The 17,174-nt window shown below is 43.4% G+C and overlaps 1 pseudogene; it reads right to left on the bottom strand.

The window, feature by feature from the left end:
• Positions 1 to 17,174, bottom strand: part of LOC129021046 (golgin subfamily A member 2-like) — a 19,225-nt pseudogene extending 2,051 nt beyond the window's left edge.

Raw genomic sequence — 17,174 nt, 5'->3', positions numbered from 1 at the left:
AGCCTCTTGGCTCTTCCCCTCTACCTGCAGGAAGACCTGCAGGTGGTGGCCTGCTTTCAGATTCTGGGCCCATGAATAGGGTAGCTACGGCACTGCAGGGCTCTCCCTCCTGCCCAGACCCGTGGCCCCTTTCTCTAGGCCTAAGTGACTGCCTAGAGCCCCATGCCTCTTTCCCTGTATGAAGTCTCACACTCTTCTTCCCACCATTTAAACTGTAGGCCACAGACTGGTGGAAAAGCAGGAGCCAGCCATCATCTGCTAAGTGTCCGACGTGCCTAATGCTCTCCACGTATTATCTCATTTAATCCTTGGCACCTCTGCGAAGAAGATGCTAACTTCATTGCAGCTGGAGAGCCCAGAACTTGGTGTCTGCCTCCCATGGCACCGGGAAGGGTGAAGTCAGGTTAGAAAAATCATCCCCACCTCCCCACAGCCATTGGAGCAGGGCTGTGGCTCACAGGTGCCTTCAGAAGTGCCATTTCACGTGAGGGCTACATCGCCCCATTTGACAGGTGGCAAAACAAAGGCCCAAAGGGCTAGGGAGGAGGGCTGGCTCCCCAGGTGGGGCCGTGCGCCAGCTTTATGAAGCCACTCTGCAGCTCGGCCAGCTGTTCCTTGACCTCACGGGTCTGGGAGCGGGTGTGGCTGACAGCGGTGTGGTCTCCATGGTCTGTAGGATTTGTCTGCGCACCTCCACTTGCTTCCCCCAGAGCTCAGCCGCCCTCCCCAGCTCCAGCAGCCTTTCCTCCTGCTCCCGGTTCAGGCGACTCAAGCCCTCATTGTCCTGTACCTGGGCTTGGAGCTGTCCTGCCAGACTCTCCAGCTCCTCCCTCAGGTGCTCAGCCTCCTCCTGTAGCTGCTGCTCCACCTCAGAGGGCCTTGCTGGGGGTGCCAGGGATGGGAGTTCAGCTGAGAAAAAAAGCAGACAATAAGGGCCTCTGAAATCTTAAAAAAAAAATGTTCCTCTTGGTCCACAGCTCCTCTCAGGCTCCACAAACTTGGCCTCTCTGCTAATGATTCCCCACACCTGGATGGTAGCCAATCTTCCAAGCCACTTACAGATACAGACATGTGTGGGTGGCTGACAATGGGCACTCCTCCCTCTTTGCTGACTGGGAAACTGGGGCTCATGGAGATTACCAGACTTGTCATCTCCTGGCATATACCTCTTTTCCTCTGACTCAAAGTCCTTCCATCCACCCACCTCCCTAGGCCATTCTAACCCACCCCCCACGGCCCTCTGATGTCAGCCCTCCTCCCAGGTCACCCCAGCCTCAGCTTACTCATCTGTTTTCTCAATTCCACCAAGCTTGTCTCCAGCTCCTGTAACCGATTCATAATACACTCCTTCTCCTCCCTCAGTGTGCACATCTGCACAAAGCACAGGGGGAAAGGGCCCTGGAGAGGGGAGGCTGCTGGCTGGACAGGCTATCATCTCCCTCTCTGCCCCCTCCTCCACAAAGCCCAGACCCAAGACCACCCTTCCCATTTTACAGATGCCCAGAAAGATCTAAAGTGGGGGCTGAAGTGTCAGGTCTCACCCGCTCTGACATCTGATTCATCCTCTGCTGCCACGTGGCTCTCTCTCCTTTAAGAATCTCAGCAAATGTATCTCTCTCCAGTTGTATTTGTCTACACGCCTCCATTACCTGCAAGAATGGGCACAGAAGTTAGGAAGGGCTGTCACTGGTCCTCACCTGCTCCTGGCCACCTGAGGTCATCTTCCTTCCACGTTCCTCCCTCTGCAAAGCCTCACTGCCCCAGGTGTGCTTCCAGCTGTGCCCGCTCCTCCATGGCCTGTCATAACTGCTGGTTAGCATCAGGGGCTTCACACCAGCTTGAAAACTGGATGGTGAAGAGTGAGAAGTTTAGGTCTGGGGACCCCGGGCTGTTCCACACAGTGCCCCTTCAAAGGGCTAGGGCTAGGCTTAATGTACAACTCGGTCAATAAAGATCTCTACTGTCAAGTTACTTTGCTTAAGAAATAAAAACTTAAACAATTTTTAAAAGATCTCAGGCTGGGCATGGTGGCTCATGCCTGTAATGTTAACACTTTGGGAAGCTAAGGCGGGTGGATCACCTGAGCTCAGGAGTTCAAGATCAGACTGGCCAAAATGGCGAAACCCCGTCTCTACTAAAAATACAAAAATTATCCAGGTGTGGTGGTGGGCGCCTGTAATCCCAGCTACTCAGGAGGCTGAGACAGGAGAATTGCTTGAACTTGTGAAGTGGAGGTTGCAGTGAGCTGAGATCACACCACTACACTCCACCCTGGGCGAGAGAGTGAGACTTTGTCTCTAAGAAAAAAAGCCCCAAATTCCATATGTCTGCTCTTAAAGTTATTCCCAAATTACCTCTAACCTTTAAGATATGTCTCACTTTCTCCAAGATAATAAAAGATGTGGGTGAAGGAAAAAAAAACCCAATCAATCAAGCAGGTGAAGAAGCAGACATAAACAGGCAGAAGGGAAATGGCAGCAACATAAAATAAGCCAGAGGCAAAGTATCCCCCAAACCAGAGGAGCCTCAGGGGCATGCACAGCTGGAGAGAGCAAGTCAGAGAGGGGTCTTGGCACTGCCTCACCTTCCACTTGTCCAATGTGGGGAGCGCTACCGCACTGGAACGGTTAAGGTCAGACACCAGGACATTCACAATGTCCTGAATCTACAGGAGGTGAAAAGCGTAGAACAAGGGCAGGGGGAGAAAGACAGAAGTGGCTTAGAGAGAGGCAAGAGAGTCAGAGGAGGAGGAAGAGGTGGCTTTAGGGAAACGAAATGCTGAAGAAGAGCGGAGGAGATCAAGACCATGGTCTGGCCTTCAAAATGGCTGCCTGCTGCCTTGCCAGGGGCAGAAACAGATAGATGGAAAAGTCCCCTGAGCGATGCAGTCACACAGGGTGGAGTCACCTGACCGATGCTGTTCTGAATACTCTCATTGGACCCCTCTCCTCAGGCCCAGGATGTGGGGATGAATCTGGCAGAGCACCAGACCTCCACTTCCATTTTAAAAACCAGACTTTTGAGTAACGGTTCACTTGAACAAAGGGGACTCCCGCTAAAAAACAAGTTTGAAACACACTGATCTTATCCAATGTCATCTTACAGAGGAGGTAACTGAGGCCCAGGGGAAGAAGTGACTTTTCTGTGGTCACCCAGCATGTTGGCGGCAAAGATGAGATCACAAGTTAGATCTTTTCCTAATCTTAGTGCCTGGGGCTCTCCTCACCACATCCTGGGGCCCTTTCGGTGACTCCAAAAGAGACAGCCTGATGGCAAGTGGCGGTTCTCATTGGCCTGGCTTCCCCTTCAGACTGGGGATGAGGAAAATGAAACAGGAACTATCATTTCCTGGGTGCCTTGGGTGTTTACGGCAGGCCCTGTACTTGGCATTAACATAAAAACAACAATTAACAAATCTCACTTAAGCTTCACAAGTGTAAGTCAAACAATACCACTCCTGTTTTACAGAAGTGAAAAGAGAGGCCCAAAGAGCTCAAGCAATTCACCCTACATCATATCCTTAGCAGCTGGAGATGTAGGATTCAAACCCAGAATTCTTAACCAGGACCCAACAGTTCTTCCACAATCTAAACAACTACCCTCTACTGCCCTTGGGGCCCCTGTCCCCAGGAGCCTGGCCAGCCAAGACTCACATCCCCAGGTGAGTGGCAACCACCAGAAGTGGTTGTCTCAGGATTACTGCCATTTTTAATTTTCTCTTTCGCTCCTGTAAGAACACCAAGGCTGTTCCTCCGCTGATAGTTTCTTATCTGTGGAAAAGAAGAGCAGGAATTCTCATGAGAAGTCCCTACAGTCACATCTGACTTTACAGTTTTTACTGAGGCAAAAATTTAAAAATAATAATAAGTACTATGTTTATTTACTTCAAGAAAAGTAAAAGCTGAGGCCCAGAATATGGCAAGGCAAAGGTTAAAAAAAAAAAAAAAAAAAGAACAAGTTTTCCTCTACCTAGCAAGCTCACTTCAAGGACAGTTATAATACTGTCCAAATAGCCAAGGCCAGAGGAATGGGCTCCAGACACCCCATCCCTTCCAGAGCAAGGTTAAAAAAAAAAAAAAAGATTATTTTACTGTTACTCTTTTCCCAGGCTTCTTAAGCATTATTATGTTTTACAAATGTCTATATTTAGCCAGTTTTTGTTTTTCTTTCAATGCAGCTACAAGGTCACCAACTATACAAGGTCACAACTTATGTTATGCTATAGATTACATGACCTATGACTGTATAATTAACTGCTTTTGTTTTGCTTCTGTAAGGCTGCTCACAAAAACCCCACTCTGTCTTTGTTCAATGCTCAGCTTTTTAAATATAAATCCACTGAGCCGCGCTTAGGTAAACAAAGCAGCCTGGAAGCTTGAACTGGGTGGAGCCCACCACAGCTCAAGGAGGCCTGCCTGCCTCTGTAGGCTCCACCTCTGGGGGCAGGACACAGACAAACAAAAAGACAGCAGTAACCTCTGCAGACTTAAATGTCCCTGTCTGACAGCTGTGAGGAGAGCAGTGGTTCTCCCAGCACGCAGCTGGAGATCTGAGAACGGGCTGACTGCCTCCTCAAGTGGGTCCCTGACCCCTGACCCCTGAGCAGCCTAACTGGGAGGCACCACCCAGCAGGGGCAGACTGACACCTCACACGGCCAGCCAGGTACTCCAACAGACCTGCAGCTGAGGGTTCTGTCTGTTAGAAGGAAAACTAACAGAAAGGACATCCACACCAAAAACCCATCTGTGCATCACCATCATCAAAGACCAAAAGTAGATAAAACCACAAATATGGGGAAAAAACAGAGCAGAAAAACTGGAAACTCTAAAAACCAGAGTACCTCTCCTCCTCCAAAGGAACGCAGCTCCTCACCAGCAACGGAACAAAGCTGGACGGAGAATGACTTTGACGAGCTGAGAGAAGAAGGCTTCAGACGATCAAATTACTCCGAGCTACGGGAGGATATTCAAACCAAAGGCAAAGAAGTTGAAAACTTTGAAAAAAATTTAGAAGAATGTATAACTAGAATAACCAATACAGAGAAGTGCTTAAAGGAGCTGATGGAGCTGAAAACCAAGGCTCGAGAACTATGTGAAGAATGCAGAAGCCTCAGGAGCCGATGCGATCAAATGGAAGAAAGGGTATCAGCCCTGGAAGATGAAATGAATGAAATGAAGCGAGAAGGGAAGTTTAGAGAAAAAAGAATAAAAAGAAACGAGCAAAGCCTCCAAGAAATGTGGGACTATGTGAAAAGACCAAATCTACGTCTGATAGGTGTACCTGAAAGTGACAGGGAGAATGGAAACAAGTTGGAAAACACTCTGCAGGATATTATCCAGGAGAACTTCCCCAATCTAGCAAGGCAGGCCAACATTCAGATTCAGGAAATACAGAGAACGCCACAAAGATACTCCTGGAGAAGAGCAACTCCAAGACACATAATTGTCAGATTCACCAAAGTTGAAATGGAGGAAAAAATGTTAAGGGCAGCCAGAGAGAAAGGTCGGGTTACCATCAAAGGGAAGCCCATCAGACTAACAGCGGATCTCTCGGCAGAAACCCTACAAGCCAGAAGAGAGTGGGGGCCAATATTCAACATTCTTAAAGAAAAGAATTTTCAACCCAGAATTTCATATCCTGCTAAACTAAGCTTCATAAGTGAAGGAGAAATAAAATACTTTACAGACAAGCAAATGCTGAGAGATTTTGTCACCACCAGGCCTGCCCTAAAAGAGCTCCTGAAGGAAGCGCTAAACATGGAAAGGCACAACCGGTACCAGCCACTGCAAAATCATACCGAAATGTAAAGAACATCGAGACTAGGAAGAGACTGCATCAACTAACGAGCAAAATATCCAGCTAACATCATAATGACAGGATCAAATTCACACATAACAATATTAACTTTAAATGTAAATGGACTAAATGCTCCAATTAAAAGACACAGACTGGCAAACTGGATAAAGACTCAAGACCCATCAGTGTGCTGTATTCAGGAAACCCATCTCACGTGCAGAGACACACATAGGCTCAAAATAAAAGGATGGAGGAAGATCTACCAAGCAAATGGAAAACAAAAAAAGGCAGGGGTTGCAATCCTAGTCTCTGATAAAACAGACTTTAAACCAACAAAGATCAAAAGAGACAAAGAAGGCCATTACATAATGGTAAAGGGATTAATTCAACAAGAAGAGCTAACTATCCTAAATATATATGCACCCAATACAGGAGCATCCAGATTCATAAAGCAAGTCCTGAGTGACCTACAAAGAGACTTAGACTCCCACACATTAATAATGGGAGACTTTAACACCCCACTATCAACATTAGACAGATCAACGAGACAGAAAGTCAACAAGGATACCCAGGAATTGAACTCAGCTCTGCACCAAGCGGACCTAATAGACATCTACAGAACTCTCCACCCCAAATCAACAGAATATACATTTTTTTCAGCACCACACCACACCTATTCCAAAATTGACCATATACTTGGAAGTAAAGCTCTCCTCAATAAATGTAAAAGAACAGAAATTGTAACAAACTGTCTCTCAGATCACAGTGAAATCAAGCTAGAACTCAGGATTAAGAATCTCACTCAAAACCGCTCAACTACGTGGAAACTGAACAACCTGCTCCTGAATGACTACTGGGTACATAACGAAATGAAGGCAGAAATAAAGATGTTCTTTGAAACCAACGAGAACCAAGACACAACATACCAGAATCTCTGGGATGCATTCAAAGCAGTGTGTAGAGGGAAATTTATAGCACTAAATGCCCACAAGAGAAAGCAAGAAAGATCCAAAATTGACACCCTAACATCACAATTAAAAGAACTAGAAAAGCAAGAGCAAACACATTCAAAAGCTAGCAGAAGGCAAGAAATAACTAAAATCAGAGCAGAACTGAAGGAAATAGAGACACAAAAAACCCTTCAAAAAATAAATGAATCCAGGAGCTGGTTTTTTGAAAGGATCAACAAAATTGATAGACCGCTAGCAAGATTAATAAAGAAAAAAAGAGAGAAGAATCAAATAGATGCAATAAAAAATGATAAAGGGGATATCACCACCGATCCCACAGAAATACAAACTACCATCAGAGAATATTACAAACACCTCTATGCAAATAAACTAGAAAATCTAGAAGAAATGGATAAATTCCTCGACACATACACCCTCCCAAGACTAAACCAGGAAGAAGTTGAATCTCTGAATAGACCAATAACAGGAGCTGAAATTGTGGCAATAATCAATAGCTTACCAACCAAAAAAAGTCCAGGTCCAGATGGATTCACAGCCGAATTCTACCAGAGGTACAAGGAGGAGCTGGTACCATTCCTTCTGAAACTATTCCAATCAATAGAAAAAGAGGGAATCCTCCCTAACTCATTTTATGAGGCCAGCATCATCCTGATACCAAAGCCTGGCAGAGACACAACAAAAAAAGAGAATTTTAGACCAATATCCTTGATGAACATTGATGCAAAAATCCTCAATAAAATACTGGCAAACAGAATCCAGCAGCACATCAAAAAGCTTATCCACCATGATCAAGTGGGCTTCATCCCTGGGATGCAAGGCTGGTTCAATATACGCAAATCAATAAATGTAATCCAGCATATAAACAGAACCAAAGACAAAAACCACATGATTATCTCAATAGATGCAGAAAAGGCCTTTGACAAAATTCAACAACCCTTCATGCTAAAAACTCTCAATAAATTAGGAATTGATGGGACGTATCTCAAAATAATAAGAGCTATTTATGACAAACCCACAGCCAATATCATACTGAATAGGCAAAAACTGGAAGCATTCCCTTTGAAAACTGGCACAAGACAGGGATGCCCTCTCTCACCACTTCTATTCAACATAGTGTTGGAAGTTCTGGCCAGGGCAATTAGGCAGGAGAAGGAAATCAAGGGTATTCAATTAGGAAAAGAGGAAGTCAAATTGTCCCTGTTTGCAGATGACATGATAGTATATCTAGAAAACCCCATTGTCTCAGCCCAAAATCTCCTTAAGCTGATAAGCAACTTCAGCAAAGTCTCAGGATACAAAATCAATGTGCAAAAATCACAAGCATTCTTATACATCAATAACAGACAAACAGAGAGCCAAATCATGAGTGAACTCCCATTCACAATTGCTTCAAAGAGAATAAAATACCTAGGAATCCAACTTACAAGGGATGTGAAAGACCTCTTCAAGGAGAACTACAAACCACTGCTCAAGGAAATAAAAGAGGATACAAACAAATGGAAGAACATTCCATGCTCATGGGTAGGAAGAATCAATATCATGAAAATGGCCATCCTTCCCAAGGTAATTTACAGATTCAATGCCATCCCCATCAAGCTACCAATGACTTTCTTCACAGAATTGGAAAAAACTACTTTAAAGTTCATATGGAACCAAAAAAGAGCCCGCATCGCCAAGTCAATCCTAAGCCAAAAGAACAAAGCTGGAGGCATCACACTACCTGACTTCAAACTATACTACAAGGCTACAGTAACCAAAACAGCATGGTACTGGTACCAAAACAGAGATATAGATCAATGGAACAGAACAGAGCCATCAGAAATAATGCCACATATCTACAAGTATCTGATCTTTGACAAACCTGACAAAAACAAGAAATGGGGAAAGGATTCCCTATTTAATAAATGGTGCTGGGAAAACTGGCTAGCCATATGTAGAAAGCTGAAACTGGATCCCTTCCTTACACCTTATACAAAAATCAATTCAAGATGGATTAAAGACTTAAATGTTAGACCTAAAACCATAAAAACCCTAGAAGAAAACCTAGGCATTACCATTCAGGACATAGGCATGGGCAAGGACTTCATGTCTAAAACACCAAAAGCAATGGCAACAAAAGCCAAAATTGACAAATGGGATCTAATTAAACTCAAGAGCTTCTGCACAGCAAAAGAAACTACCATCAGAGTGAACAGGCAACCTACAAAATGGGAGAAAATTTTCGCAACCTACTCATCTGACAAAGGGCTAATATCCAGAATCTACAATGAACTCCAACAAATTTACAAGAAAAAAACAAACAACCCCATCAAAAAGTGGGCGAAGGACATGAACAGACACTTCTCAAAAGAAGACATTTATACAGCCAAAAAACACATGAAAAAATGCTCACCGTCACTGGCCATCAGAGAAATGCAAATCAAAACCACAATGAGATACCATCTCACACCAGTTAGAATGGCAATCATTAAAAAGTCAGGAAACAACAGGTGCTGGAGAGGATGTGGAGAAATAGGAACACTTTTACACTGTTGGTGGGACTGTAAACTAGTTCAACCCTTGTGGAAGTCAGTGTGGCGATTCCTCAGGGATCTAGAACTAGAAATTCCATTCGACCCAGCCATCCCATTACTGGGTATATACCCAAAGGACTATAAATCATGCTGCTATAAAGACACATGCACACGTATGTTTATTGCTGCATTATTCACAATAGCAAAGACTTGGAACCAACCCAAATGTCCAACAATGATAGACTGGATTAAGAAAATGTGGCACATATACACCATGGAATACTATGCAGCCATAAAAAATGATGAGTTCACGTCCTTTGTAGGGACATGGATGAAATTGGAAATCATCATTCTCAGTAAACTATCGCAAGAACAAAAAACCAAACACCGCATATTCTCACTCATAGGTGGGAATTGAACAATGAGAACACATGGACACAGGAAGGGGAACATCACACTCTGGGGACTGTTGTGGGGTGGGGGGAGGGGGGAGGGATAGCATTGGGAGATATACCTAATGCTAGATGACGAGTTGGTGGGTGCAGCGCACCAGCATGGCACATGTATACATACGTAACTTACCTGCACATTGCGCACATGTACCATAAAACCTAAAGTATAATAATAATAATAATAATAATAATAAAAGAAAAAAAAAAAGGAAAAAAATAAAAAAAAATAAAAATAAAAATAAATCCACTGAGCCGGTGTGTACCTAAAATAAACAACAATCCTCCTGTACTCCATATTGGTCTCTCCGTTCCTCAGTTTACCACATTTTTGGCAACCATGAAGGGACCGGAGACGGCAGGCTTACCGTCTCCTTTGCCTCTGGGGTCTGGAGCCCTGGGCCAGGGGAAACCTGTGACCCCAGGTGCCACCAGAAAATCTTCAGCCTGGAGGGGAAATCAGCTCTCCCCTGACCCGGTGCCCCCTACGCAGCAGCACAAAAAAACCTGAAAAGAACTACAGGACAATTTCAGAAACAGAGCACTTCAGGAACCACGGTAAGGTTTTGGGGGCCCAAGGCAGGATCCGTCCCATGGGGACAGAAGGGAAGCTAATTGCCTCCCGGGATGTGCCAAATAGTCTGACCCAGAGAGGCTGGGGGCAACAGGAGTGGCTCAGCAATTCAGATAAAACTCACACCCCAGTTGACACAGGACACAAAAGTAGCTCACTAAGTCAGCTAGAAAACTGAAGGTGGCGAGAGTGGCTCACCACCCCAACTAGAAAACTAGAGGTGGCAAAAGTGGCTCGCCACCCCAACTGCAAAACTAGAGGTAGCAAAAGTGGCTTGCCACTCCAGGTACAAACATGAGAACTAAAAGTATATAAAAGTGTGTGAACGGAGGGGCCTAATTAGGCTCATCAGCCGCAAAATAAGAAATCACAAATCTCTTAACGTAAACTGTACGTTCCAAGAAAATTGTGGGGCCAACTAAGACTAATAACAATCTATATATGACTAATAGAAGCTGCCCTACAACTCAAAGTTATAACAAAAATAAAAAACTCTCCAAAGCCAAGCAGCATCTGAAAACTCCTGTAATAGGAGATGGCATAGTCGGCCAAAATGAGAAGAAAAATAACTGTACAAAAGTAAATGTGCAGCATCATACCTGGGAGAAAATGGGAAAAAAGTCATCAAAACCTAGTCCATTAAAATATATATTTAAAAACTTAAAAAAAAGTTTTACAGAAAATTATAAAGTTCAGTTAACCCCCCAAAAGTTAAAAACTCTCTGTAAATTAAAATAAACTTCTTTTAGTATTAAATAGCCGACCAAAAGAACTGTAAACTAAAAAACAATTAGCCATATATTTAAGGTGGTGACAGGGGTCAGAGGACAGCCAGGGTACCCAGACCAAATTCTTTTAAATTGACTCATGGTTAAATACAATATAAACAAAACTGACATTAATCCAGCCGTGTTTAATGGCTTACTACAAAAAGCCAAAAATAAAAATAAAAACAGCTTCGTCGACAGAGTTAAAGGAAAAGTCCCAGAAAAAGCAAAAGAAGCTAGTTTATAAGAGACACCAGAGGGAACAAAAATTCTCCTTCCAAATGTCCCAGCCTACCCCCCTTTACCGAGGCCAACATCTCCAGCTCTCCAGGATCCAGATTCAGGAGGCAGCATGCCCCAAGTCTCACCCCAAATAGAAAGACTGGAGCCTCAAGAGGCTAAGGAAGGAAGTCAAAATAGTCAAGCAGGCCATCCCAAATCTGGTCGTGCTCAAGCTATACAAATGCCTCTCAGGGAGACGTGAAGACCCATCTATTATAATGACCAGGGCCACATCCGGGTGGGGAGGCAACGGACTTTCAGCTATCAGCCCTTTTCAACCACTCATCTACTAAACTAACACCACACACCGTTACGGAGAAGCCCCAAGCTCTTATAAATCTCATGCAATCCATCTTTCTGACACATAATCCAACCTGGCCAAACTGCAGGCAGCTTTTCCTAACGTTGTTCAACATTAAAGAGTGCCAGAGAATGACACAAGCAGCTCTTCGCTGGCTAGAAGCCCATGCACCAGCAGACGCAGTGAATGCTCAAGCATATGCTCAAGGCCAGTTCCCAGAAGCAGACCCCAATTAGGACCCAGCTTCAGCACCTGTAGACGTACAAAGAGGTCGCTTTTACAGGGGCGAAGAGCTGGTAAAAAGAAAACAATTAATATAAGGAAAATTTCAAAAGTGCTTCAGAGAGCTAACCAGAGCCCAAGTTAGTTTTATAAAAGACTCTGTAAAACATTCTGGCTTTACACCCCATTTGACCCTAAGGCTGCCAAAAATCAGCGCGTGGTGAACACAGCATTTGTCAGGAAAGCCCAGGGTAACATCAAGCGGAAGCTGCAGACATGAAAGCCACCCAACTTATAAAAGTGGCCACCAAGGTATATGTTAACTGTAACCAGGGAACAAAATGGGAAAGAGCAAAATCAACAAGCTAGGCACGCCAAGGGTTAAGTCCCTCTCCCCAGCCCAGTTCTATCTAGAAAAAGAGGGGCAGGAACCAGCGCCAGGAGAAGAGCAAAGAAAAGAAAAAAATAAAAGTAAGTGTAAAAAAGGAAAGGAAAAAGAAAAAAAAAATCGGAAAAAATAGCAGTGTGTGGGGGCAGTGCCTATGCCATTGTCCAGCCCCACCAGCCAGCCGCAGGAGCAGAAGAACTCAAAAAGAAATTAAAGGCTTAAGAAAACGGCCAATCTGTTGGCCAATCTGTTGGCCAATGTGTTGGCAACAGCTCTTATAAAAAGAGAAATTAACAATGTGAGAGGACATGGACATGGGCATAGACATAAAAGAGGTCAAGTTAAACAAGGATTCGAGAGCCGGACAAGGTTAAAAAAAGATCAATGTGTGAGATGCAAAAAAAAGGACACTAAAAAAATAAATGTCCAGAAGGTAATAAAGAGAGTAGTAAAGGCTGTGATCTAAAAAAGTCACCAGCTAAAAGGTGCCGCACCCTAAAAAAACGCCAATACTGATCTAATCGGGGCTGGAAGGGGCTAAAAAATATAAAGACTAGAGACAGACTGAGCACCTTCTCATTAGGCTTGCAGAAGCCCACAGTCACATTAAAAGTTAAAGGCAGCAGGATTCTGCCATATCTGGATTCCAATTTCTCACTAATGGCTAAGTTGAAGAATGGCTAATATGAAGTTACAAAGTGGGGGAAACCCCTCCTCTGAGACACTAAACAGGAGAAAGAGCCATGCTTTATGAAAACTTGCTTATAAACTTCATAAAATTGCCCCATGCCGGAGGCTGTCAGTACATGCTAGTGCTTATTTGCACCTTTTCAGGGTGGGTTGAGGCTTTCCCCACCAGGACAAAAAAAGCACAAGAAGTGACTGAAGTACTGCTAAAAGACATTATCCCCAAGTCTGAACTCCCTCTAACTTTAAAGTCAGACAATGGGCTGGCATTTATAGCTAAAATAGTGTAAAATTTAACAAAACTGTTAAAAATAAAAAAGAAGTTACACACAGCCTATCGGCCACAAAGTTCAGGAAAAGTGGAACGAATGAACCGGACACTCAAGCAGCTACTAAAAAATTATTGCCAGGAAATTGATCTATAATAAAATCAGGTTTTACCTGTGATCCTCCTCCGAGTCAGGTACACCCCCACCAAACAAACTGAGTATTTGCCCTATAAAATTTGGTTCGGTCGGCCACCCCCAAATCATAAATCAAATTAAAGGTAATCTCTAAGAACTAGAGGAATTAACTTTCAAAAAAAAAATGCAGGCTTTAAAAATAACCATGCAAGTGGTCCATGACCGGGTATGGAAAAAAATGCCTATAAGTCTAACAGACCTAGTACACCCCTTAAACCTAGTAACTCTGTTTAAGTTAAAAAGTAAAACCCAACTTCTCTAAGACCCATGTGGGATGGGCCCCATACAGTAATCTTGTCCACTCCCACTGCTGTTAAAGTTACAGGAATCATGCCTTGAATCCATCACAGGCAGCTAAAACCAGCAGCTCAGGACAAGTAAACCAGCCAGCAGGACCCAGATTATTCAACCCGGCTAATCCTGAGACGAGATCAAGCTGCTGCTGAGGACCACAGCCCTGCTCTGGTCACTCCGGAGGCTGACCAGTCTATACACGGCTGAAGCTTGAGGAAACAAGCCCAGTTCTAATCACACACCGGAAGCTGACTAGTTTACGCACGGCCAAAGCTTGAGGACTCGTCAAGCAAGTAAATGTAATTACAAATCTTAAAACTAATAGTTTTCCTGTAATACTATTTTCCTATTGTTCTGTCGCTGTGCTCAACCTCCTCCCCCAAGTAAAGACCTCCTTTGTCCTTACTAAATGTAAGTATGCTGTACATTGTTTTGCTGCTGTTACCCCCCTTAACCATACTAAAAAAAACACCTATAGAAGGGTGTCCCCACTGTACACATACTACTTGGTCAGGGAACAGTATAACTAAAACCCTATTATACTATATGTATTATAAGTGTACAGGCACTCGCTTAGAAACTTGTACTTATAATCAGACCACCTATTCAATTAATAACCCAGGAAATGGCCAGCCTTATATATGCTATAACCCTAAGTCTTTACCTGGGACTTGGTTTAAAATTCATACCGAGTCAAAGGAAGGAAGTCTTATAAGTCAAACCCAAGCCTCTCTTCCCCAGTGGCAGGGGGGCTATATCCGTATACTTTAATATTTGTCAGTTAACATCCATGAACCCAACCTATCCCACAGTCTCTGGTCCTACAGGGTACTATACAAACTGCCAGTGCAAAATTATATATACACCCCCTGTTTGTCCCTCCGAGGCCCTAGCAATAGTTTGCTGGAACTGCACAACGCAGTTCACTGACGGATCATCACCGAGGCCAAAGCCAATCTTGCTCATCAAAATACCAGCAAAACCGAATTGTAAGACAAGCACTTACAATCCTATAAATCTTACTATCTTAAAGCCAGATCTACCTATATGGACTACAGGTTTCTCCATGACATTACAAAGGTACAGTCAAAAAGCTAAAATAGCTTTATACATTATAAAGAGGACTCAAACCAAGCAGTCAGCCCAGCAGCAATTCCAAGTCTTTAAGTCATTCTTTGAACATGTAAACCAGAAGTTACCAGAGCCTCCTCCTTTAACCAAAAACCTATTTGCTCAGCTGGCTGAAAACATTGCCAGCAGCCTAGGCATTTCCTCGCGTTATATTTGTAAAGGGACTAACATGGGAAACCAATGGCCTTGGGAAGCAAAAGAGTTAATGCCTCAAGATAACTTTAACTGACTCTTTCCCCAAACTGATGCCCACAAGTTCAAGTGTCTGGCTCTTAAAAACTTCTGTTATTAAAAGATACCGTATTGCTCATTGGGAAAAAGTTTTTGCAGACCCAGTAGGAGAACTAACCTGCTTAAAACAGCAATATTATAATAAAACATTAAACAAAACTTTGTAGCAGGGCAGAGATAACTACAAAACACCCCATCCAAATCCATTCTCCCGCTTCTCTTCTCTAAACCACACTTAATATCCAAATACTTAGCAAGTATTTGGAAGTATTTACAAGTATTTGGAAGCTCCAAATACTTGGCAAGCACCCCTTGGTCTTTATTAGATCTGTGGGCCATGGGCATATCGACAGTTGCCAGCTAAATGAACAGGGGCCTGTGTGCTTGGAACAATTAGACTGTCTTTCTTCCTACTCCCACTGCAACAGAGAGAAACTTTAGGGTATTTTATCTATAATAAAGTTGAAAAAAAATACAGATATAAAAAGAAATATAAAAATTAAAAAGGCAAAAATTGGCACCCTAAAAAAATAATTCAATACCATAGGCCAGCTACCTGGGCACAAAATAAGTCATAGGGATACTGCAGTCCTATTTACATGCTTAACCACATCATAAGGTTGCAGGTAGTACTTAAAATCATCACTAATAAGACAGCAAATGCATTAAGTTTACTAGCCCAGCAAACCACAAAAATAAAAAATGCTATCAGAACAGATTAACTTTAGACTACCTCCTAGTCCACGAAGGAGGAGTATGTAAAAAATTCAATCTAACTAATTGTTGCCTGAAAATCAAAAACAATAAAAAAGCAATTATAAAAATAACTACAAAAATAAAAAAATTAGCCCATGTTCCAGTTCAAACTTGGAAAGAGTAGTCTCTAGATTCTCTCTTTGGAGGCTAGTTTTCATTTTTTGGAGGGTTCAAAACTATAATAGGAGTGGTTTTAGCCATACTAAAAAGTTGCCTAATACTCCCTTGTCTCTTACCTCTCCTTGTTAGAAGTGTTCAGTCAACTACAGAGGCAATAGTTGCTAGACAAATTAACACTCAGCTAATAGCTCTGCGTAAATATCAACCTTTGTCTAAAAAAAAAAAAAAAAAACAACTTGTCTCTTCGGGCAAAACTAAGTAGCAGTAATGCTTTCTATTAAACTTCTTTCATAAAAATCATCAAACGGGGGAAACTGAGGCAAAAATTTAAAACTAATAATAAGTACTACATTTATTCACTTCAAGAAAAGTAAAAGCTAAGGCCCAGAATGTGGCAAGGCAGGGGTTTAAAAAAAAACAAAGAAAAGAACAAGTTTTCCTCTATCTAGCAAGCTCATTTCAAGGACAGTTATAAAATAACGCTGTCCAAATAGCCAAGGCCAAAGGAATGAGCTCCAGACACCCTATCCCTCCCAGAGCAAGGTTTAAAAAAAAAAAAAAAAGACAGATTCTTTTACTGTTACTCTTTTCCCATGTGTCCTCATGGCAGAAGGCAGCCTTTCTGTTACATCTAGGAATTGAACAGAAAGAAGACAGCCCAAGCCTCATTTCAGACAGAAGTCTGGTATACTCTTAGAAATCTATGAGATGGTCATCCCTAAGTCCATTAATGTTTTTTTCTCTCTGAAGAGAATCAAGGGAAACTGATGCTTCAGAAAGATGCCCCGTATTTCCCTGTGGCACTCAAAGTCCCCCAGGTTGAGATATGAGGAAGAGTCAAGCTGTCAAGTTCAATTTTCCAAGATCTGTCTCATGGTAAATAAGCAAATCTCACTCCAGGCAGAGTCTGGGCTGTTGAGGGGAAGGGGCTGACTGACAAGACTTTGATGGGGGTAGCCCAGTGGCACCTGGGGGCCCAGCCCAGTAAGCCTCGGCAGTCGCATGAGCTCTGGCCGCAGTCCTGCCATCAGAGGGGTTCTGGGGCTGGCGGCGGGGGGCCACCACCTGGCGCTAGTACCTTTTTCTTTGCAGCCGCTAATTTTCTCTGTAGGGTTTCTTCCGACATTGCAGGGCGGGAAGGAATGTGGGGTTGGGGCCACATCAGCTAGATTGCGGCTTACCACTGGGAAACAAGTCCTGTCGGCCACCGCGCAGCTGTGCGACTGA

This window comes from Pongo pygmaeus, chromosome 20 (genome assembly GCF_028885625.2).
Source record: "Pongo pygmaeus isolate AG05252 chromosome 20, NHGRI_mPonPyg2-v2.0_pri, whole genome shotgun sequence".
Lineage (NCBI taxonomy): Eukaryota > Metazoa > Chordata > Mammalia > Primates > Hominidae > Pongo > Pongo pygmaeus.
Note: the sequence above shows the minus strand (reverse complement) of the source record. Positions and strands in the feature narration are given on the sequence as shown.